This window comes from Oncorhynchus keta, chromosome 1 (genome assembly GCF_023373465.1).
Source record: "Oncorhynchus keta strain PuntledgeMale-10-30-2019 chromosome 1, Oket_V2, whole genome shotgun sequence".
In the NCBI taxonomy this organism is placed as follows: Eukaryota; Metazoa; Chordata; class Actinopteri; order Salmoniformes; family Salmonidae; genus Oncorhynchus; species Oncorhynchus keta.
Window position 1 is genome coordinate 38,955,435 of NC_068421.1, and position 25,519 is coordinate 38,980,953.

Genomic DNA, 25,519 nt, shown 5'->3' on the forward strand with positions numbered 1-25,519 from the left:
TTGGAAGAAGTGGTGCAGCTTGGTGAGTGTACATTTCTCTTTTTATTTAAAATGTCTCCAACAAAACAAAAAAACGCAAAACAATTGTGAAGCTTACAGGGCTAAGTGCCACTAACAAAGATAACTACCCACCCTGAAAGGAGGGAAAAAGGGCTACCTAAGTATGATTCCCAATCAGAGACAACGATAGACAGCTGTCCCTGATTGAGAACCATACCCGGCCAAAACATAGAAATAAAGAAACCTAGAAAACAAAAAATAGAATGCCCACCCCACATCACACCCTGACCTAACCAAACAGAGAAATAAAACGTCTCTCTAAGGTCAGGGCGTGACACCAGTGTATGAATCACATGGATTTGCATATGAATGGAGCTGAAATTAGCTGACTTCCTGGTCTGAAAGGTAAGTAACTTTAATGTGTCAAGCAGATTACACACATTTTCTTTGCCATTTCCGAAACATAGCAACATGGGTGTCATGTGATGTTGACAAGGTACCCAAAAGTTGTTCAAATTTATCTTTTCATTTTATTAGCTAAACAAAACTTGTTTAAACAGCGAATATTTTGCTGATGATGAAAAGAATGTCATTTAGTCTGTAATGATCTCCAAAATTCTAATCATTAGGTCATCACACCGTTGATATAGAAACGGACGCGAATAGTTTATCGAATCCCATTGGGATGGAGAGGGGGGACACTATTTGGCCGGGGGACATGATTTGGTATGACAGGCCCTGCAGTTCTGGCTTCGTGAGGACTCTCCCTCGCTTTCTCCATCGGTGTCATGATAAGCCAGAGTGCCATGAGATACCCTCAGACCTGTCTGATAAACAAGTCCTCAGAGAGCCCTAGACCGTGCCTCATATAAGATCATATATCCTGACTAGATTCATGAATGACAACTGTAGCTGTATGAGCATGAAATATATCATATCAGCAGACAGAAATGCTTCAAAAGGCCAAAATCCATCCTTGATCACAGGGTTTGATTCTCACAATCCTGGGCTACTGCTTAAAACCCATACAAATACTGTAAGTCAGCCATTGCTATATGTGAATGAAAGAAAATATTTACCAATATTTACCATCTCATATCAAATACTAATGAGCCTTTAAGTGTCTGTACTTCCATGATATCACATGCATGCAAAAGTTCAACTGAATCCCCAAGGTGCACTTGAGTTGGGTTTTTAGCTGTAAATGTTTCAGACAGAACATCTGGAAAGTGCAGCTGAATGAAGCTGGTGGTCAACAACACCTCTGTCCCTGCAGCGCTGTTGTGAAAAGAGTCTTTCCTTCAACACAGGAGGTCCTCCTACAGCTGGTCACGGTCAGAATACAGAACACAGCCCCCAGGAATCAGCCAGACCTGCCAGTTAGCCACCACTTCCCAGAGGGCTAACTGCTATCAAAGGTGATCTAGCCATCTAGGCTATAAGCCTGCTTTCATTTTGGTCTGAGACGGATCCATTGGAAAATATCTGGACATGTTGCATCTTCGATAAATTCAATTAATATCCATTCAACAGATCTCATAAGATCAGTATTCATTCTTCAAGACACATAATTTCAGTGTAAAAATTTACTAAACATGTGTCAGAATGTTATGAAAAGGAAAACAGTTCAGCTTTTTCTCAGTAGAGTCGTGTAGCATATCTTTATCATTCCCTGACAGGAATGATCTCAGTCGCTGGAGGAGTCATCAATGCTTGGTGATGCACGGCACTCCGAGACACTCACAGCTGAACGTAATCAACTGTGTGGCGCTGAGCAAGGGGCTGCTCTGAGCTTCCATTGAGAGTAATTATTTCCACTGGATACAGAATGACTAGTTTCAATCATCACTTGCAGACCCATCACATCTTTCCAAATGTACACATGGACCTTTCACTACCTACCTCCAGTTAAATCAAACAGATCCATCTACATTTTAGAGTCTGATCTGTTTGATATAGTTGGGGGTAGTCTTACTAAAATTCTGGTATGACTCTACCATTTATTTATCAGATGGGATTTCAGCAACTAAACCCGCATTTATAATTGATGGTTCTTGCAAGGAGGTTGTAATAGCTCTTAAACTTCTCAGAGGAAACAACAAGAACAGTTTGCTCGGCTCATGACCTGCTCATCTTAGCTAGAGGGTTAGTGATAGCAGAACTGCCTTCCCAGGCATTAGCAATTCTTTCAGCTGTTATATTTCGCAGATATTTTTTGTGCCAAAAATACAAGGAAATCAGACAGAAGCTTTTTGAGGAGCATTGCAATATTCAACCCATTAAATGACCAATGATGACCAATGCATGGTGTGTTCGCCATTGACCGTTGGTTAACCCTCTGGGTACCATTGAGAGTGATTCATTTAAATGTGAAGGCTGTATTCTGCATTTACTTAATAGGAGAGGAGATGGAGTGGGAACATACCTCAACATGTTCAAAAGAAAGAAGAAGAATTGAAGAAGCGTTTAAAACACAAGATGAACACGATCCTCAAGGGTACAGATAAGATGGGCGGTAGTCCGTCTCCAACTGTTTATCTACGCTAATCAGCCGGAACGCTTCCCTGCTACACCCACAATGCATCACAGGGTGAGAACAACCCAACAGCAACTACAGCTCACTGTTTACAGGGTGAGCTATCGCACACACACACACACACACACACACACACACACACACACACACACACACACACACACACACACACACACACACACACACACACACACACACACACACACACACACACACACATCACATCACATCACATCACATCACATCACATACAGGAGTCCCAAAGCACACTGAGTCTGCTATAAGCCCATCAAACACCAGCACATTCAGCATAGATCCAACCTGGTATATTGCCATAGGGCCTTCATACATACACAAGCACAGTGTCCAATTGGGGCTTCTGTGTTTCAGCCCTAGGGCCTCTGTATTAAACATGAACCTAACTACTATAGCTCGCAACATATCCTGTGACTTATAGGGCCATCGTGAAAACAGAAGTGCAGTTAACTTAATTCTACTAGAGGGTAATAAAAAATCACACCTCCATACAACCAATGAACAACTAGGTCATCATGCCTCTGTAGGCTTACACAGACATAGGAGAAGAAGCCCATTGAGGAGTGAATAATGCTAATCAAGTTAAGGTGTTTTGCGTTGATGTGTGACATCATGGAGGGGGAATAATGCTGTGATTACATCTGCTCTCCAACCCTGTCGATGGCAGATACACAAGTACAACTGTAGTCACCGACAATACACACAGGAAATAGTGGCTCTTTACAGAGAGGAGCCTGGGATTTCAATCAGGAAGCATGTCTCAGCAAGGGTGTTACGGCCGACGGTAACTCACTCACTCCCAACGTTCACCTTTTGACGGATCGGAAGCCATTGAGAGCTTTACAGAGGCCTAAGCCTCTAAACAACAGCAAAGCCATTTCTCACCGTTTTCTCCTTAAAGGTTGTTAGCAGCACTGACTTACCTGAAAGAAAAGAGAAAGAACAGGAAGTGGCATTAGGTGGTGAAGTTCACACAGTCATACATTATTACTGTGATTTGAACCAAATTGTTCAACATCATATTTTTTCATTTATTTTAAACAGGAGAACAAGATGAGAGATGCACAGTAGCTCTAAGCCTGTCCATAAACTGTCTAATTACTTTTGACACACTCTCACTTCTCCCGATTTCACATTCCACAAAGGTAGTGGAAGGTGACACAGAAACGTCCTTGACAACAGCTCTCCCTTTGTGGAATCATTTGTTTGAGATATCGCCTTTGAAGGTCTATAAAAGCTGTCGTCCCTCAGAGAACATCAATGATCTGTCAAATCACCTTGTAGTCTGGAGGGCAATTAAAAATCAACTTTATTATTATTGTAAATAGCAATAAGGATCTCAAAACCACGTTGACATCCTATTTGAAGAGGTAAATTATCCCGGTGGGTGTATGACAGTTAAAATACAGCTAACAAGACATGTCTATATTTCAGTACCTTTGATGTTTTTCCTATGACACTCCAGATGAGAAAGAGTTGGCGTATCAAACTGATTTGAATCTAGTCAGATATGAAATAATTCCAGACACTTTCTATTATCCCTCATAGAAACAGCAGACAGAGTATTCATTTCACAGTTCATATTCCAAATAGCCTTTCTTTACAGGGTATGGCATACTTTGTCAGCTTAGATACAGACCCATGACCTTCTTTGAGGGGCCACATGCACTGTTAATCAAAATGTATTAGGCCCATTCATCCCCCTTTATATACATGTATCATGCATGTGAAAGGACATGACAACACCAAAATAAATAAATAAACTTAGTAAACAATTATTCGAATGAATTCTGCATTTAAAAAGTCAACCTAACCTGAAACGTATTCATGTTCAGGATCTAAAATTGTACTGAATAGTTGACCAGAAGCAGAAGTTACTCTTAATGAAAGAGCTCAGTCTACAGACATGTGCAAATACTTTCCATCATATTTCTTTAACAAAGAACCATTGGGTGCTATGTAGAGCTTAAGAGCAAGTAGGGACGGCTCGGTGCCACATTTGATTGAAGAGGTACATGAATATATTTGCCACAGAAACTACAGTTTCAGCAGAAGATGACTTTCCCCTCATAAACGGTCAGTGCCGCCACATAAGAAGAGCCTACTAGTACAATTTGCATTTAGAGTGAAGCTCCGTCCACGTTTCTTTAGCAAAAAACACAGCATAAAGTCATTTACTCCTGACTGCTTTGACTAAGGGGTCATGAACAGGTCCAGAGGGTTTTAGTGGAGTGACATGAGGTCAGCCTTGTACAACTAAATTGCTGTCAAGCATGCCAACAGAAGTGGCATGGATGAAACATTTTTCACCTCCCACTCTCAATGTAATTACACATCATTAATGGCTAGAGTGCTTAAAATCTTGAAAATATGAAAGTGCTTCGGCGAGAATGAGGCCCGGGTTAAGAGAGGTTTAGGGACACATCTCTGACAAATATATGCATCAGGTTGAACAAAAAGTAAAAACTATTTTTTGTTCTGTGAGTTATTCAGTCCAGTCTTTATACACCATAGTATTACAAAAGTCCCAAAATAGTTGTCATTTTTGTAAATCAGTTGCTATAAGGAATCATCTTGAACAGGGGTTGGAACCGGTTCAGGGAACAGAACTGAAAACCTGAAAAAAAATACATTTTAAGAAGGAACAGAATCAGAAGGCTAGAGTGTTAGACTAGTAACTGAAAGGTTGCAAGATCAAATCCCTGAGCTGATAAGGTAAAGATCTGTCATACTGCCCCTGAACAAGGCAGTTAACCCACTGATACTAGGCTGTCATTGAAAATAACTGACTTGACTAGTTAAATAAAGGTAAAAAAAAAAAAAATGGGAATGAATGTGATATATACTGTTCTGGAACATAACTGTTATTTTTAAAAGCATTGGAACTGGTTAATAATGACATTTTATGTTGCGGGCATTTTTTCCAGTCGCACAAAACCCCAAAAGCCCTCACTTTTATTCCTGTGTCTGCCTTCCTGCCAGCTGAAAATCTTTGCCACTGTGTGTGTGCGAGTAGGCTACCTGCCCCTCCACTTCCAAAGCTTATTCTACTACTGACATTACAAGCGTGATTCAGAAATTAGGGAGAGATTTTTAATTAGAGAAGAATGGGTTAACTTTTTAAATTCTTGTTAAGGATACTATAGTTATCACGTTTCACACTGGATTTATTCATTTAAAAAAAATTAAGACCTGTTTTTATTTTAATTCTGATGTCGCTCTGCACACACAAGCTTGTTAGCTAGCTAGCTATCCATTTTTTGGTTCAGCAATAAACCAACCAATTTGTAAGTCGCTCTGGACAAGAGCGTCTGCTAAATGACTTAAATGTAAATGTAAATGTAAAGTTCAAAGATGTTCAAAGTTCCCTCAGAGAAGCTAGTCCACCGTAGGGATAATTCTGTGGGTCTAATTCAGATAATGCATGTCATAACAACGAGAGTGCCAAGCGATTCAAAGCAAGCTTGCGACATTTCAGTCCCATCTCGCACCCTATACTTACATGTAAACAACTATAGCTCTTACCTGCTCCATACCAAGCTGCTCTATTCGCGGTGATTGGTGAGGTAATTTAATTTAGAGCTAAATGTAAAAAATATATGTACATTTCAGGCGTTTGAAAAGGAACCGAAACAGAAAGAATAATATAAACAGGTACTTTTGGGGGGGTTGAACTGGTCCAGAAGTTGATTTTGATTGGGAAATAATTTCAGTTCCAACCTGATCTTGAACTACATTCTCATTCTTTTAACAGCTGTGAAGTGAATCTGATCATCTCTGACAGTGATTCATTATTGAACACAAACCCACAGTATGCTACCCCAGATCTATTATCTGGATCACTGCTGTCGAACGATCCCCCCTTACATTTAAGATCTCAGGTTTAACTGAGGTCGTATCTGATACAATTCAAGACAAAATGTAAAAACACTGATCAAAAAACACTGGATTATCTGAGAGCGCTGAGAGAGATGCCGGAGAAAACTATTTTGTTAACTCATTAGAGAAAGTGGTCACAATCCAAACTGCTGTCAACTGTACATACAGAGATATCAATTTGCTGATCAGTATGCAATTAACAGCTCCTAGAGTCAAGAAGGGCTCACCATTTTGAATACAAATAATAAACAGACAATGGGAATCGAAAAATGTGCCTGCATTTATAAAGGAGTTCCAGAACGATGCTCTCTTTCACTTTTAGACAAGCCAAGTGCAAACTTCCTTTCTTCTGTTGACAAAACCATACAGAAAAAAAGCTAACTTTTTACTTATTTTGGAACAAACATTGTTATGTATGTCACTAAACTGGCACAAGTTCAGTATACTGCTGCTCAATTTAGACTATGATAGCATTTCAGTCGATGTGTAGAGTCTTTGTTCATGACCATGAGGGTGCTGTACTAGAATGATACTCTTATCAGACAGAGTCGGACCCTCTCTCGATTCACCTCTTTTCCAACTCAGTGAACATTTGGGCAAGAGGATGTTCTCATTCCCTCTGTGCAAACCCCTGAAAGGGCTGGTTGGTAGAAGACTTGTATAAATAGTCAGGTTTAGGGCTACAGTGGAATCTTAGACCAGTGTTTAGGGAAACATTCTCTCAGAACTACTTGTGAATCTACTTGCCTCCCCTCTTTTACACCGTTGCTACTCACTGTCGTTATCATCTATGCAAAGTCACCTTAATAACTCTACCTACATGTACATATTACCTCAATTACCTCGACAAACCGGTGCCCCCCTCACATTGACTCTCGGTACCCCCCTGTGTATAGTCTCGCTATTGTTATTTTACTGCTGCTCTTTAATTACTTGTTACTTTTATTTCTTATTCACTGTCACACCTTAGCAGACATCACAGGGATTTTATGTTCCACTATTTATGGTGAAACATCAAACCTGAAGGGATGAAGTGAGCTGTAGCTGCATTTCCAGGTGCATCGATTCCAAAAGTGGGACAAAGGCAATGTGTTTGATATGACGGTATTGTGATATCTGATATAGACCACAATAATATGGCTAACTTTACAAATGTACGACCAAGACCTAAAGAAACGTTCCATGTAAGAATTATTCCAAACGAGCAGACAGCAGCTTTATTTCAATCAAACCCTCCAATGTTTGTTTACAAATGACTGTCTTCACACACATACAAAATGAAAGCATATACATGTATCTGTGAGGGGAATCTGGGCTTATCTTACAGTTTGAGCATAGTGTTTACAGTACCCAAAACCATTCTGTCCGTTTATGTGAACATGGTTAAAATAACGTTACTGAATAAAAAGCAGGTTAGAATTCATTGAGCACCAACTAATTTTGCAAGCAACCATGAGTAATGAACTGACAATGGTTTTTGTCTAGAAATAGGTGCTGTTGTTCTGGTCAGAGCAGATTGTGGTAGGATTTAGAAAAAAACACTAACAGTTGTTTTGAGTGTCTGCAATGGAAGAATTGAACCGTGTATGACCGAGTGGTTTTTAATTAAAATGATTGAAATGATCATATGTGCTTTTCCCATGATAAGAATATCAGCTGAACAAATCTCTTAGTGCTGAAATATGCATATTTGATGACACATTCTGAAATGTGTCAGCTAGGCCAGTGCCAGCCACCAAACCGTGAATTTAACATTTGTGGGAGGTCTCAAAGATTCAAATAATCCTCATCCGGGCACTAAGCACAAGGGCTTCTATCTGCGCTGCAGTGCCGAGCAACAAGCTGGTGGAGGATAAAACATTGTTGTACCTTTATTTAACTAGGCAAGTCAGTTAAGAACAAATTTTTATTTACAATGACGTCCTATCCCGGCCAAATCCGGTCGACGCTGGGCCAATTGTGCACCGCCCTATGGGACTCCCAATCACGGCCGGTTGTGATACAGCCTGGAATCAAACCAGGGTATCTATAGTGACGCCTCAAGCGCTGAGATGCAGTGCCTTAGACCGCTGCGCCACTCGGGAGCCCCACTAATGTACTAACAAGTGGATTGCAAATCCATAACATATAGAACATCAGTGTCATCGCATCCTTTCAGGATTCAAGATTGTTGAGGCACACTGTCATGACTACTCCCACACCCCTCTCCAGCGATCTCAACGTCGCCAGTCTACTAACTACCGGTCCTGGCAACCCATCATTATGCAAACCTGGCAACCCAGCATTATGCAAACCTGGCAACCCTCATTGTGCACATCTGCGACCCATTATGAGGCACACCTGGACTCCTGGACTACCACACACTTGGGCCTAACTAGTTGCTGTCAAATGCAGTTAAAAACAGAAAGCTCCTCCATGCTACTGGAAAGGGGTCATTCTAATAACAGTCACCGATAACAACAGGAGAGGAGATAGCAGGACAGAGGTAATTTAATTATATTGTTATTTGGTGGTTTCTCCATGGCAAATACCAGAGTGTGGAAAGAGTCTGTATTTCAAATTGAGTGTGGAAAGTTGATAAAGGATGTGCTAATAAATATGGCTACACCCAAATAAAATGAGTGGTAAAGTAAGTACGAAGAAGGCACAGGGATGCCGAAACTTTGGTGATTTTCCCAATAAATTACTGGGAGTTCATATATAGAGTGTGTGACTCTATTTTTTATAGCTTATGGTAAAGTAAGTATGACATGATTGTGTAATAAATGCATATCCCTTAGAGCAAGGCATATCATTAACTGTGGAAAGGGGCTAATCAGCCATCCTCCAAGAGAGCGTACAAGAAAGAAAGACAAAACATAGACAAAAGACATTCCTCTTGATTCAGTAGAGCGATAGTGTAGGCCTGCATAGGTTTTGGGTTTTGTGCACAACCAAACAAGGTGACAAAAAGGTGTTTTTTTTCCCCTGGTGAGGCTTTTCCAGCAGCAAATATGTTTTCCTTGCTACATTTTCGGTCACTCGCAAGACAGAAGAAATCAATGTTAGTTCAAACATATTAGTAACCAAGGCAGACAGCCCCCGTGTTCTTGAAAAATAATTGCCGCACAATAGTTGTGCCACAGTGTAGGAGGTTTATCTCCAACTCGCTGCTCAGATGCAGTATCTGTGCTGCTAGGGGCTTTCCCCAGGGGACCCCTTGGAGCCTGGGAGGGTTTATACACCAACACAACTGACATGATAGTAGTACAAAGCCTTCTGCCTCAACTTAACAACAATGCTCACATTCCTGTATCATTCACACAACAGCAATTTGGTTACAAACTTTTGGTCAAAATACTTTGATGTCTACATGGAAGGGTTATTCTCAGTATATTTGGCAAATCACTTTGTGTTTGTTCGAGGGCTTACCCCAATTATTCTACTGGTCGATTGTTTGGTCGATCAGTAGCAAATATATATATACATTTTTTTCCTGGGACATGAGACACCTGTCTTATTCACGCCCATCTCAGTGAACTAATCCATTGCTGAGCTCGCGGGGATAACACCGTACAAGAAGAAGAGGAGTCTGGCTGCACAATGCCCGTCTCGCAATCTCTGCACGTTCATTGTGTGAATTGTCTGCATTTGATTGTGAGTGTCTATCAATTCCCGTTACATATAGCACCAGTAGTACATTTCCCATGAATTCCTATCATTTCTAATCTACAATGTTTGTTTGGTTATGGTAATGTCTGTTAATGCATTCAATATATTATTATTCCAGTCTTTTGCCATTCTCATTGTCGGAGTGGACTCGTTGTTTGCGGCGTGCACAACCTATGCTACACTTGTGAGAAACAAGTTTTGGTTTATTGTATTCCATTTGCGAGTTTTGTCAATTTAGTCATATTGAGTAAGGATGCACACCTGATTACGCATAGAAGTAGGCCAATAGGCTGCCTGGCCTGCTCACAAATGTAGGCATATAAATGTGCCCATTTGGGGATCTGATAGTATTTCTGATTGGCTTAATGCACCACTACTAAAGAGTTTCTCAAAGTAATGTTTTCTTCACCTCAGCAATCAAATTAAGTCTGTTTATACCTCTGAGAATGACAATAGTTCCTCAATGTATTTGAAACATCTTCCCAGCTCTCTCCCTTTTGATAGCCACTCAGCATGAAAATGAAAAATGTAATGTTCTGATCCAGTGGAAACATCATAAAATAGGCCTACCTGATTACTTCTTATCCCTTGCGCAAATAGCCTACAGCTATGTCGGTTCCGAACTCACTGGCACAGGAAACTCAGAAGGCCCAGAATATTTTATTAAATGTTTCAATTAGCTTTAGGCCGAACCCGTTAATATCAAATCAAATGTATTTATAAAGCCCTTCTTACATCAGCTGATATCTCAAAGTGTTGTACAGAAACCCAGCCGGAAACCCCAAACAGTAAGCAATGCAGGTGTAGAAGCACGGTGGCTAGGAAAAACTCCCTAGCTAATAGTTGATACAATGTTCCAAGTTCGTTGCAGACAGGCCATGCATAGCCAATGAATTATAGGATATTTTCCGACTGCAGGCTGCAATGTTTTTACTTGTTGGCTTTGTAGGCTATTTTTTACATAGTTGGCAATGTCCATAGAACTAACTTTTTAGGTTTGTATAATTTTCATTTAAATTTGGATAGAATTTTGTCTATATAGAAAAATACAGGCTTAAACATTTTGACCAATCAAAACAGACACGTTTTATTTAGTCGGGGACAGCCCGAGTTTGTTCTTTAGAGATGTAATTTTCTGATAACCTGCCATCAGGGATATACACACAGCGCTACAGTTTAACTCGTCGTTCTATTTGCTTCATATATGACACTATGCAAATGAGCGACCAGAGACTGAACGAGAGGTGATTGGCACATTTCCACTGACAGTATCACCGGGTGGATCTGCATAAGATAAAGAAGGCATCAAGGACTCAATGTACTGTTCCTATTAAATATAACTGAGGGGCTGCAATATCCAGTGTTCTTCACAAAATATGCCTTTGTGTCATGAAATTTTGATTATAACAATACCAAGTAAAAAACAGGGAAACGTATGAACAGTGCTCGTGGCAGAATAAGCTCTAGTGAAAAGCATGAGAACGCAGAGTGATTCCGAAACGTTGGTGGTTTACCCAATAAACTACTGGAAGCTTACATACAGTTGAAGTGGGAAGTTTACATACACTTAGGATGGAGTCATTAAAACTAGTTTTTAAACCACATTAACACAAATTTTGTGTTAATAAACTATAGTTTTGGCAAGTCGGTTAGGACATCTACTTTGTGCATGACAATCGTTTACAGACAGATTATATCACTTATAATTCACTGTATCACAATTCCAATGGGTCAGAAGTTTATATACATTAACTTGACTGTGTCTTTAAACAGCTTGGAAAATTCCAGAAAAATGATGTCATGGCTTTAGAAGCTTCTGATAGGCTAATTGACACAATTTGAGTCAATTGGAGGTGTACCTGTGGATGTATTTTAAGGCCTACCTTCAAACTCAGTGCCTCTTTGCTTGACATCATGAGAAAATCAAAAGAAATCAGCCAAGACGTCAGAAAAAAATGGTCTGATGAAACAAAAATAGAACTCTTTGGCCATAACAGTTATGTTATGTTTGGCGGAAAAGGGGGGATGCTTGCAAGCCGAAGAACACCATCCCAACCATGAAGCATAGAGGTGGCAGCATCATGTTGTGGGGGTGCTTTGCTGCAGGAGGGACAGGTGCACTTCACAAAATAGATGGCATCATGAGATAGGACAATTATGTGGACTTATTGAATCAACATCTCAGGGCATCTGTCAGGAAGTTAAAGCTTGGTCGCAAATGGGTCTTCCAAATGGACAATGACCCCAAGAAAACTTCCAAAGTTGTGGCAAAATGGCTTAAGGACAACAAAATCAAGGTATTGGAGTGGCCATCACAAAGCCCTGAACTCAACCATGTAGAAAATTTGTGGGCAGAACTGAGAAAGCGTGTGCGAGCAAGGAGGCCTACAAACCTGACTCAGTTACACCAGCACTGTCAGGAGGAATGGGTCAAAATTAACCCAACTTATTGTGGGAAGCTTTTGGAAGGCCACCCGAAACGTCTGACTCAGGTTAAACAATTGAAAGGCAATGCTACCAAATACTAATTGAGTGTATGTAAACTTTTGACCCACTGGGAATGTGATGAAAGTAATACAAGCTGAAATAAATCATTCTCTCTACTATTATTCAAACATTTCACATTCTTAAAATAAAGTGGTGATCCTAACTGACTTAAGACAGGGAATTTTTACTGGGATTTCATGTCAGGAATTGTGAAAAACTTTTTGTTTAAATGTATTTGGCGTGTATGTAAAGGTGTATGTAAACTTCTGACTTCAACTGTATAGAGCCTCTTTATTTTTATAAATATATTTTACTACCAACAACACTGAAGGTCTGAGCATTCCCTTGAGTACACACACACAGTGACTGGGATTATTAAATGATAACTGCTAACGTAATTGTGGAAATAATGGAATTAATCACCCTTTTCAAAAACAGGAAACCGCCACCAGTTGATCTCTCCAGATTCATTGATTTTAATGAGAGGAAATGGCTACCCCCTTCATAAAAAGAGAATGGAGAAAGAGGGAGCGGGAAGGGCCCTAAGAATTGATATTCAAGAGCAGGACCCCAGTACACCCATTTAGAAACACTCATAAGACTGAAAAAGACATAAAATCAAATGGAAAATGACAACTAATGCAGAACAAAATTAAGGCTTTTATTTGCCCTGACTGCTGAGAATCTCCCCTTGACTTGTGAAAGACAATAACCTAAACCATTTCCTGGTTCATTCTCTAGATCTGCATTTACAATACCTTCACAATGTCAGGGTCCCCAAGCTGCAGACCCCACACAGACACTGATTGATATGGGATTTTGTTGGCCATGCGCCAATTTAAATCTACAGCGGTGGCACGCACAGGTTCACAAACAGTATAAAAAAAAGACATTACATCAAATATGACTCTTGAAATGTCAGCTCAAGTGTCAAATCAACATAAGTGGATTGCACAAAGGCACTCAACTGTATATCATCAACGGTAGCTGTCAGAATACCACAAATGACAACAACCATGTCAAAAACATAGATAACACAGATCATTTTGCTAAAAAAAATATGGAAGTGTGACATTTTATTAAAAACTCAAAAAAAGAAGACTAAAGAAGAAGAAAAAAGGTCATTTGGCTACACATCTTGAGACCCCGCACACGTTTGTCAGAACAACCTTCTCTCTAAGCCTCCATTTTTTTTACTGGGCTAATGAGTGATATGTATGTGTAAAAACCCATTATATTATTACCATGACAACACGATAGGATCAAAGAATAACCACAAGGTTTGTGAAAACCTCATTACACTAGGCTTGGGGCTTTAAAATGAAGAGAGTATACTATGTCATACCGGTGGTAATCCTTGCATATTTACAATGCCCTCTTCTCTAATTACCCATCTCCACCCCTGGATGTGGAGCTAAAGCACTGCAGGAACTATGTGGAATTACCTCTAGATCTATCATCATGATCAACGTGCACCCACTTTCACACGTTCATCACCAGCAGCAAAATGTAAAATTAGATTAATAAAATGAATTGGCAATATGTGTGTAATATGTGTGTAACTACATGCTGCGGTCTGTGCCGTATAGTGTCTGAAGATTAGTCCAGAGAGTTATCCGCTGGTGGAATTTAACTGTAAAAGCTCATTGAGTATGTCTAAATATATGTAATCCAACAGAGCTCTGGGGTAGCCATATTATTATAGTAACCTACAAACCCTGCCGTAATTCACCTGGGTCCATGGTAACAGCAAATACAAGTCATAGCAAATACAAGTCATAGCAATAATCTGTTCCAGATGCAGAAACTACAAAGATTCTTAGTGAGTGAGATGGTTTCCCCACTCTCCCTGTGACTAAAAATGATTTTAAAAAGTGTCCTTTCTTTTCCCAATAATAAATGTTTCACAAAACCGTCAGACATTTCTTGCTGCTGAATTTGTATTTCTGTTTCTGAAATCCGCTCTATAATTCTGGAACCTATTTCCATGTCAATAATGAACCGTGTGTGTAATCTGAATGTGTCCTTTCTGTGCCACTGATGTTTTTTTGATCTACTCAGTGACATCACATGAAAGACCCCAGCAGAGAGAATACACTAACCATCTAAGAGGATTTCTGCAGTGCGCCCCTACAACAGTACAAGAATGAATTGAAAAGAGGAAGTTAGTACATGGATGGTTAATAACCCTAATTCTAATGACCACCCTATTTGAGTCATCAATCTGCATGATTTACACCAGTGGTTCCCAAACTATTTTGCATGGTGACCCACAAAACCTCACATTTTCTTGTCACCCAGATAAAGCCATGCTTCTAACCACAACCCAGGCTTCAGCTGTAGACCAACACAACAAAGACTGGCTGCAAACCACTATTTGTCAACCACCCATGTTTGCATACCAACGTAAAATATATCACTGGTACTTAATGTATTTGTACAGTATAGTCTGTTCTTAAAACATAACACAGCTTATTGTAGTTTACATTAGTGGATATGGTTATATGGCTAGGTATTATGGCGCAAATGTTATATTATAAACAGCCTATATTGTTTTCCATTAGAGAATACAAACACAACCATTGTGACTGTGGCTTGAAGGTCGCTGAGCTACAGCAGCAAAGGCCAAACAACAACAGCGTTCCAACCGTGCTCAATCTGTCTCCCCCAGACCTATTATGTTGTGCTAATCTAACAGCAGCCCACATAAACCAGTAGTCTGAAACATTGCACCTAGAGGGTAGTGTTATGCAAATATAAATATTAGAATATGCATCCTCATTCAAATCAATGAGGCCTTATTCTTGGTGTGTAGAGAGGAAATGTTTCATGGGTTAAAGCTAGAATCCGTAGTGGTGAAATGTCCACATCTGTTTGTGATGTTGTGGAAACACAGCACCAAGGACTCAAATCAAAGTAAATAAAGCAATCTTTGTTATCACAGCCGGGGAGGTTCACAAATTCAATACAAGCTTCATGAAAAGGGGAGCGTTCCCCTTCAGTCCTTTTATACTGCTACTCAGACAAGTCATATGAGCATGGTTGGTTCCCGTATGTGACTGACTAATACCACACCAGGCTTCTTACCTGGAAACTGAGATATTGTATCACTCCTTCTAAATCCCAAAGCAATGTTATGGGCGTACTGCCAAATTGCTTACAACGGACACTGTTTTTGTCCCTCAGACATCATTGCACACGTGATAAGAGCAGCAGAATATGTACTACGATGAAGGGTGGCCCTCTGCCACATTCATTTTTGTTTTTTTTAAATCAATAATACTTGTTCCTGGGGTGACCAGTGGCGCTGTTCCACCTCATGTGTATTTCAGCTTTAAGATACTCAATTAGGCTTTTGAAGAGTTCCTCTGGAAATTGATTTGGCTCCAGGCGGTGAAGGTTTTTGTTTTTCCGAATGAAAATAGAACGTCTGGTTGAGGCCCTTGCCCTGAATGAGCTCTCATCTGGATTAAGACAAACAACCACCCTCTCTCTGCCTTTGTTTGCCTAGCACTAATTTTATTAACTTTATCAGGACCAAACCACATTTATAGGTCATGCATTAGCATGTATTAATTAAAACTATTTTCACTCGAGCCGAAAGGCTTATGTCTGAGAAAAAAACACCTGCTCAAAGTCCATTCCCACTTTTTCCTTCAGTTATTTTTCAAATGATTGTTTTCAGCCTTGGGTGATAAGAAGAAACAGATTGAGCTGCCTTTATATAGGAGATGGAGAGAATGTTTCTCCAACACTGCAGATTAGACTGTGTTAACACTGTCGTGAATTCAACCAGACCCATGTTCTCAACACACCTGTGCCTCATCTGGTAGTTTGTGTCCTCAGAATAGAACATCCTTCCATCATAACTCACATTATCTGACCAACGCCAGAGCAGTTTGTGTCCTCAGAATAGAACATCCTTTAATCATAACTCACATCATCTGACCAACGCCAGAGCAGTTTGTGTCCTCAGAATAGAACATCCTTCCATCATAACTCACATCATCTAACTAACGCCAGAGCAGCTTGTGTCCTCAGAATAGAACATCCTTCCATCATAACTCACATCATCTAACTAACGCCAGAGCAGTTTGTGTCCTCAGAATAGAACATCCTTCCATCATAACTCACATCATCTGACCAACGCCAGAGCAGTTTGTGTCCTCAGAATAGAACATCCTTCCATCATAACTCAAATCACACTCCTGGCACATCTTCAAATGAACAGAATCCAACTGGCAGTGAAATGATCACAACATCCCATCCCCTAAACAAATGTGTATGATGCATCAACAGAATATGAGGTTAAAGTAGCCTCTTTCACAAAGCACTCAGACTCCAGTAATTTGGGTGCAAACACCTGCCAACTGAGAAATAGAATATGCAGTTAGAAATCATGTAGTTTATGGACATCATTTTCACCCCTCATTGTCATGATCTTTTTCATTGACGAATGCCTGGTAACTTGAACACGGGGTGAATTCTGTGGTAATTTGCAGTTAGGTAGTAATGATTGATTTTTCTTGCATTCAAAGTACCCAGTATGCAAAGGATGTCCGCTAGTTTGGAAAAACCACCATTGCCATCAGTTCTTTACATGCACCATTATATGGGCCATTGACTTCACCCTATTTTAGTTCAACCGAACACTCCTAGTTGTTTCATTTTTACAAGCTACAGTTGAAGTCGAAGTTTACATACTCTTAGTTTGGATTCATTAAAACTCGTTTTTCAACCACTCCACAAATTTCGTGTTAACAAACTATAGTTTTGTCAAGTCGGTTTGGACATCTACATTTTTGCATGACACAAGTAATTTTTACAATTGTTTACAGACAGATTATTTCACTTATAATTCACGGTATCAAAACTCCAGTGGGTCAGAAGATGACATACACTAAGTTGACTGTGCCTTTAAACAGCTTGGAAAATTCCAGAAAATTATGTCATGGCTTTAGAAGCATCTGATAGGCTAATTTACATACTTTGAGTCAATTGGAGGTGTACCTGTGGATGTATTTCAAGGCCTACCTTCAAACCTTAGTGCCTCTTTGCTTGACATCATGGGGGGGAAAAAAATAAAATAAAATTGTAGACCTCCACAAGTCTGGTTCATCCTCAGGAGCAATTTCCAAATGCCTGAATGTACCATGTTCATATGTACAAACAATAATATGCAAGTATAAACACCATGGGACCACTCTGCTGTCATACCAATCAGGAAGGAGACTCGTTCTGTCTCTAAGAGATTAACGTACTTTGATGCGAAAAGTGCGAATCAATCCCAGAACAACAGCAAAGGACCATGTGAAGATGCAGGAGGAAAAAGGTACAAAAGTATCTATATCCACAGAAAAATGAGTCCTATATCGACATAACCTGAAAGGCTGCCCAGCAAGGAGGAAGACACTGCTCCAAAATCGCCATAAAAAAGCCAGACTACGGTTTGCAACTGCACATGGGGACAAAGATTGTACTTTTTGGAGAAATGTCCTCTGGTCTGATGAAACGAAAATGGCCATAATGACCATTGTTATGCTTAGAGGCCAAAGAACACCATCCCAACCATGAAGCACGGGGGTGGCAGCATCATGTAATGGGGGTGCTTTGCTGCAGGAGGGACTGGTATGACTTACAGATTGTTGTACACCAGCGGAACCCATCCAACTGGCAAAAATCCCAGTGGCTAGATGTGCCAAGCTTAAGGAGACATACCCCAAGAGACTTGCAGCTGTAATTGCTGCAAAAGGTGGCTCTACAAAGTATTGACTTTGGGTGGGTGAATAGTTAGGCACATTCAAGTTATTTTTTTTTTGTCTTATTTCTTGTTTGTTTCACAATAAAAATATTGTGCATCTTCAAAGTGGTAGACATGTTGTGTATATCAAATGATACAAGCCCCCCAAAAATCTATTTTAATTCCAGGTTGTGAGTCAACAAAATAGGAAAAATGCCAGGGGGTTGAATACGTTCGCAAGCCACTGTATATCAGACCGTATACCACAGGTATGACAAAACATATATTTTTACTGCTCTAACTATGTTCATAACCATTTTATAATAGCACTAAGGCACCTATGGGGTTTGTGCTATATGACCAATACACCACGGCTAAGGGCTATATCCAGGCACTCCGTGTTGCCATACCATGGCCATGGTATATTGGCCTTTATACCACACCCCCTCAGGCCTTATTGCTTAAATAGCTCCCTGTAGGACTATAAAAGTTACTGCTTTTACAACGCTGGCGGGATAATAATAGGACTTGTTTCTCAATGGCTACACACAATTCAACTAAACCAAAAATCAGTTCTGGAAGAAGAACAAAACAAAACAAAGGCAACTTGTTTGAAGTAAATGGATGGAGGAGGACGTTCAAAAGACAGGAGATTGACACACAATAGTATATTGTATCAGATGAGGCACAACCGCAGGTCTTAAAGATATCCTGATCAGTAAAGTTGAATCATTGAAAGACGGAAAATAAATAATCCACTTCACAAATTGAATCACCAGATGATGCCATGCCGTGTATTAGGAAAAAAACAAATCAAATTGTGAAACTCATAAATTATTTAATTGCACAAAGCTGGATATCCAATTTCTTAGACTCTGAAAAGCCATATTTCTGAACAGTACTAGACAATCACGATTCAGTTAAAGCACTACAAGTCCATCTTGCTATAATTCTTAACTAATGGTCTGTCTTTCTTCCTTTTCCAGGAAACATAAGACGTTCAGACATTAGCTAGCTGAGCACCTGTCATCAAGACCTAGTAAATAGAGCTCTGTAGACTGAGAGACTGTTATCGGCTGGAGTACTTCTTCACATTTTTACATCTTTATCAAGTATCCGCTCAAACATGTACTGATTTGTTCTTCTCCCTCTCCTCCAGTCCAGTCATCCCTGTCCCACTGTGTCTCTCTAGAGTGGACCATGTGTTGCACATTACAATGTGCTACTATTCACACAATGCAATGTGTTACACCCTGGGAGATGCAGCATGCGCAACTCCAATATCTACCATATGTCCCAGCGTGATGTCAGGTTGTCTCAAAAAACACATTGTCCCTTAAAGGGAAAACAAAGGTGATATCTGGTGGAGAACTCGTATTAGGTCACTGAAGCTTAAAGCCTTGCATACTGAGCAGGAGGTATGGTAGCCTTGGCTGTTGCCACACAGGAATGAGTATTTAGTGAGGCTGGTGAATCATTGATATGCTGGATATGTTCTCTTTGCATAAAGTGTAACCCAGGTGTGTTGGGCTTTGCCTACTTTGCTCAAGGGCATCCTCCTAGTTTCCGGGCCACTTAACCTTGCACGACCCCGAATGAATCTAACTCACGTCTGAAGAGTAGGATGCCGTTCTCCTACTTGGCGCCTTTTTTTGCACAGATCCAAATGACATTTTGTAATTATAAAAGCACATTATTCAGATGTGTTCATAAATATTTATTGTGAGATGCAAGTGAGGGAGTGGTATTCTACTCCACTTCCACCCCCCGGTCATGGAAATTATGCAATACAAGATCTGAATAGCAACTATTTTTGCCGGAAACCAGGGGGTTCAGCTGAAAACAGGTGAAAACAGGTCAGAAATGGACATTTTTGTTGTGCTTGAAGCACTGCTGGCCTAGGTCACATGTGGGCTGATTCACACTAGCCTGCTCCACTCATGGCTGCCTGGGTCCTGGGTTGGAGTGCAGGCCCTCCCTTTCTCCCACTCTGCTCTGCCTGATGCCAGTGATAAAGCTTCTTGTTTGACCGTTGTCAGGTCCAGTACATCTGCCAGTCTCTGTGCCAGGCTGGCAGTGCCCAGCCAGGAGAGTCTGGGTGGAGTCACTAGGCAGATTCACCACATTGTCTTTTTGTACTTGACACATGTGAAGGCTGTAACATATTCCCTGTAAGAGAGTGAATTACCACAACCTTCAGTGGTTAGAAACAGTTAGCGTTTGGTTCTATTGTGTTGGACACGAAGGACCATTGTATATTATATAATATTATGCATTTTCTTCTCATACACTGATGTTTGGGGGTGTGGCTAACAATTGAGTCATGTCTGATTGGAAGTATTTATACAGTCACAGGTTTTTAGAGAACACAGCCCATTTGGTAACTGCATAAAACAGAATTTGAATCAAAGAGTCTGTCATTATTTGACCGTTCTTTCATTATTTCTTAATACAATTAGGGTGAATTGAAAAATTATAATAATCTCCAAAGACGAAATGGCTCTATTCCATCAAATCCTTATTAATGCTGCCACAGTGATTTCCGGCACAGCTGCCAGTGGGTTAATGTGAGGAACATACTGTGGGTGTTTGGGTACGGAAGCAGTGTATTTGACTCCCATTTTAGTCCCCCAACAGCCCTTTACAAGGTGCTGACTATTTTACCAATGTGTAGAAAGTGCTGTTGTATTTGCTGTTCCGACACAGACCAGTTTTTTTGTGCAGTCGGATAATATTGATTGGTGTCCTTAAGACTCATTGTCAATTAATGTGTCCATTTTCTCCCACTGCCTAAGATTTTGACACCTTTAACATGACAAAAAGTGTGATATTATTCTGTGCATGTACCATACGTGTTCAGGCATAAGTTTCATAGCCAGGTGAAAAAGTATGAAACAAAATCATGAGTGGCTGAGCCCAGTTTTGCTATTTTGTTCACTTGTCAAGTAATTCATTATTTATAACCCACCTGTCACTCTGAAGCTTCTCCTGAGACACTGACACAGGAAACAGGAGGGCTCCTAAATATTTCACCTCAGAGCTCACAGCTCCATCTCTGGCTCAGCACACAGAGCAGTGCAACATGCGCCAACCAAGCTATTCACCTATGGGGCAGAGTCAAGTCGTTGGTGCCAGGTTGGCTTCTACCGCCTAACATCCTCTCTATGCCAGCCTGTTATCCATCTTATGGGACAGATGTGTCGTGCCACCCTTGCAACTTCCTTTTAGGGCTTGTGTGGCAGAGCCTGCTTGGTTCTTTTTCCTTGGGCAATCCAGCTTGTCCTTGTATGCCAGTTGATTGGTTCGTCCCCTCTGACAGCATGCTATTTCACCTCTGGCAGGAAGCAGTGTTCTGTGTGGCTGATGGCTCACCTCTGGCAGTCAATTGTCCTGGTGCTGGAAGTCAGTGTCTCTGCCTACTATGTTCCAATTAACTCTCCACTCTCCTCACCAGAGTTTCACATCTATCCCCCAGAAGCACCTGTGACCTTCTGGCAGGCGCCAATCCAACAACAAAGCCATCACAGCTCTTATGATTACTAGAAAATAACATTTTGTAGATCTACCATTGTCATCATGCATGTAGCTGCATATCACTGCACCATGCATGTGAATGAACCCCTAAAACGCGTGACCAATCACAATGTCTGCTCTATATTTGGACTTTTATTTTATTTTTTGAGCTTTCTATCCTCGCTGTATATTTGACAGTTTAGTGTGACTTTTATTTTGAAAGTTATTTTCTTACCTTCTTGGTTTTACGTGCCAAGGATATATGGGAAACGGGCGCGAGAGGAAAAGGAAAATACGTTCTTGTTAAGGTTGTTCAAGCACCCAAGAAACAACGTCAAACTTAGCACCTAGCTGGAAAGAGAACAGGGTATTTCAATATTGGTCTTGTTTCAGATATCTTTCTAACTATTTTGAACATGTACTGAACATATATTTGCGTTATAATTGATGTTCAGAAGTCTGCTAGCAATATGACGTTATTAGCTGTAGCCTAGCTCCACTGGGTGCTGGCTAATATTAGTTCATCTTGACGTTATTAGCTGTAGCCTAGCTCCACTGGGTGCTGGCTAATATTAGTCCATCTTGCACCACATTATCAAGCTATTAGCAAGTAATCAATTATTCGGGTAGAAATTATCATGCATATTGATGCATTTGATGTATCAAGCACGCCAATGAAAAAATGTGTAGTGTATTGTGTATTGTTTGTGGAATATATTGTTCATATTGTACAGTCGCTTGCGAAAGTATTTTGTTGTCTTACAACCTAGAATTAAAATTAAAATCGATTTTAATTTGGAATTAAACCCGGAATTAAAATAATATCATTTGATTTACACAACATGCAAAATATTTTCATTGTGAAACAACAAACAAGAAATAAAACAAAAAAACTGAATTTGAGCGTGCATAACTATGCAATCCCCCAAAGTCAATACTTTGTAGAGCCACCTTTTGCAGCAATTACAACTCCAAGTCTCTTGGAGTATGTCTCCATAAGCTTGGCACATCTAGCCACTGGGATTTTTGCCCATTCTTCAAGGCAAAACTGCTCCAGCTTCTTCAAGTTGGATGGGTTCCAATGGTGTACAGCCATCTTTAAGTCATACTACAGATTCTTAATTGGATTGAGGTCTAAGCTTTGACTAGGCCATTCCAAGACATTTAAATGTTTCCCCTTAAACCACTCAAGTGTTGCTTGAGCAGTATGCTTAGGGTCATTGTCCTGCTGGAAGGTGAACCTCCGTCCCGGTCTCAAATCTCTGGAAGACTGAAACAGGTTTCCCCCAAGAATTTCCCTGTATTTAGCGCCATCCATCATTCCTTAAATTCTGACCAGTTTCCCAGTCTCTGCCGATGAAAAACATCTCCACAGCATGATGCTGCCTCCACCATGCTTCACTGTGGGGATGTTGTTCTTGGGGTGATGAGAGGTGTTGGGGTTGCGCCAGACATAGCGTTTTCCTTGATGGCCAAAAAGCTCAATTATAGTCTCATCTGACCAGAGTACCTTCTTCCATATGTTTGGGGAGTCTCCCACATGCCTTTTGGTGAACACCAAATGTGTTTGCTTATTTTTTTTCTTTAAGCAATGGCTTTTTTCTGGACACTTCTGTAAAGCCCAGCTCTGTGGAGTGTACGGCTTAAAGTGGTCCTATGGAGCTTTGCAGCTCCTTCAGGGTTATCTTTGGTCTCTTTGTTGCCTCTGATTAATTCCCTCCTTGCCTGGTCCGTGAGTTTTAGTGGGCGGCCCTCTCTTGGCAGGTTTGTTGTGGTGCCATATTCTTTCCATTTTTAATAATGGATTTAATGGTGCTCTGTGGAATGTTCAACGTTTCAGATAAATGTTTTTTTATAACCCAGCCCTGATCTGTACTTCTCCACAACTTTGTCCCTGACTTGTTTGGAGAGCTCCTTGGTCTTCCTGGTGATGCTTGGTGGTGCCCCTCGCTTAGTGGTGTTGCAGTCTCTGGGGCCTTTCAGAGCAGGTGTACATATATTGAGATCATGTGACACTTAGATTGCACACAGGTGGACTTTATTTAACTGATTATGTAACTTCTGAAGATAATTGGTTACACCAGATTTTATTTAGTCGCTTCATAACAATGGGGGTGAATACATATGCACGCACCACTTTTTTGTTTTTTATTTTGTAGATTTTTTTTGAAACAAGTTATTTTTTCATTTCAATTTGGACTATTCTGTGTATGTCCATTACATGAAATCCAAATTAAAATCAATTTATATTACAGGTTGTAATGCAATAGGAAAAACGCCTAGGGGGACGAATACTTTTGCAAGGCACAGTAAGAGCATTTCTGTTTTGTTTCTCCATCAGCTCATATGGTGTTTTTATGGAAATGGTACCGCAGTAAACTTTCATGAACCATCAGTTTGAGAGTTGACTATTCATTCAGTGAGTTGAGATAAGGTGGGGCTTTACCTAGCATAGACTTATAGATGACCTGGAGCCAGCCAACGAAAGCATACAGGTTGCAGTGGTGGGTAGTATATGGGGCTTTGGTGACAAAACGGATGGCACTGTGATAGACTACATCCAGTTTGCTGAGTAGAGTGTTGGAGGCTATTTTGTAAATGACATCGCCGAAGTCAAGGATTGGTAGGATAGTCAGTTTTACGAGGGTGTTTGGCAACATGAGTGAAGGAGGCTTTGTTGCGAAATAGGAGGCTGATTCTAGATTTAATTGTGAATTGGAGATGCTTAACCTCTTCAACCTATGGGGGCGCTATGTCATTATTGGATTAAAAAAAACGTGCCCGTTGTAAGCGCAATATTTTGTCACGAAAAGATGCTCGACTATGCATATAATTGCCAGTGTTGGAAAGAAAACACTCTGACGTTTTCAAAACTGCAAAGATATTATCTGTGAGTACCCCAGAACTGATCTTACAGGCGAAACCAAGATGAAACTTCAAACAGGAAATGAACAGGATTTTTGACGCTGTGTTTTACTAACGTCTCCTTATATGGCTGTGAATATGCTGTGAACGAGCTTATGCGCTCTGCCGTTCATCCAAGATGTCTGCAGCATTGTGGCGTATTTGTAGGCATATCATTGGAAGATTGGCCATAAGAGACTACATTTGCCAGGGGGCCGTCCTGTGTCCTTTGTCTAAATTAATGCGTAATTCCCAGTAACACTCATTTTGCCATGGGATACAGACAGAGAAGCACACTTCCAGGAACGATACCACATTGAAGAGATATGTAGAAAAACACCTTGAGGATTGATTCAAAACAACGTGGAAAAAGTTCGGCGTTTTTATAACTGAATTTTCATTTTTCTTTTGGTAGCCAAACATGACGCAGAAAACGGACCGATTTCTCCTGCACAAATAATCTTTCAGGACAACTGAACATTTGCTATCTAACTGAGAGTATCCTCATTGAAAACATCCGAAGTTCTTCAAAGGTAAATTATTTATTGAATGTTTTTGCGAAAATGTTGCCTGGTGATGCTAACGCTAAATGCTAATGCTAAATGCTAAATGCTAACGCTAAATGCTAAATGCTAGTTTTGCTATGGTAGAGAAGCATATTTTTGAAAAACTGAGATGACAGTGGTGTTAACAAAAGGCTAAGCATGAGAGCTAGCATATTGATTTCATTTCATTTGCGATTTTCATGAATAGTTAAAGTTGCGTTATGGTAA

At 40.3% G+C, this 25,519-nt stretch overlaps 1 protein-coding gene across 1 annotated transcript in view; it reads right to left on the bottom strand.

Annotated features, from left to right (window-relative positions):
- Positions 1–25,519, bottom strand: part of LOC118384704 (limbic system-associated membrane protein-like) — a 1,031,328-nt gene that overhangs the window by 567,207 nt on the left and 438,602 nt on the right. The window lies entirely within an intron of this gene.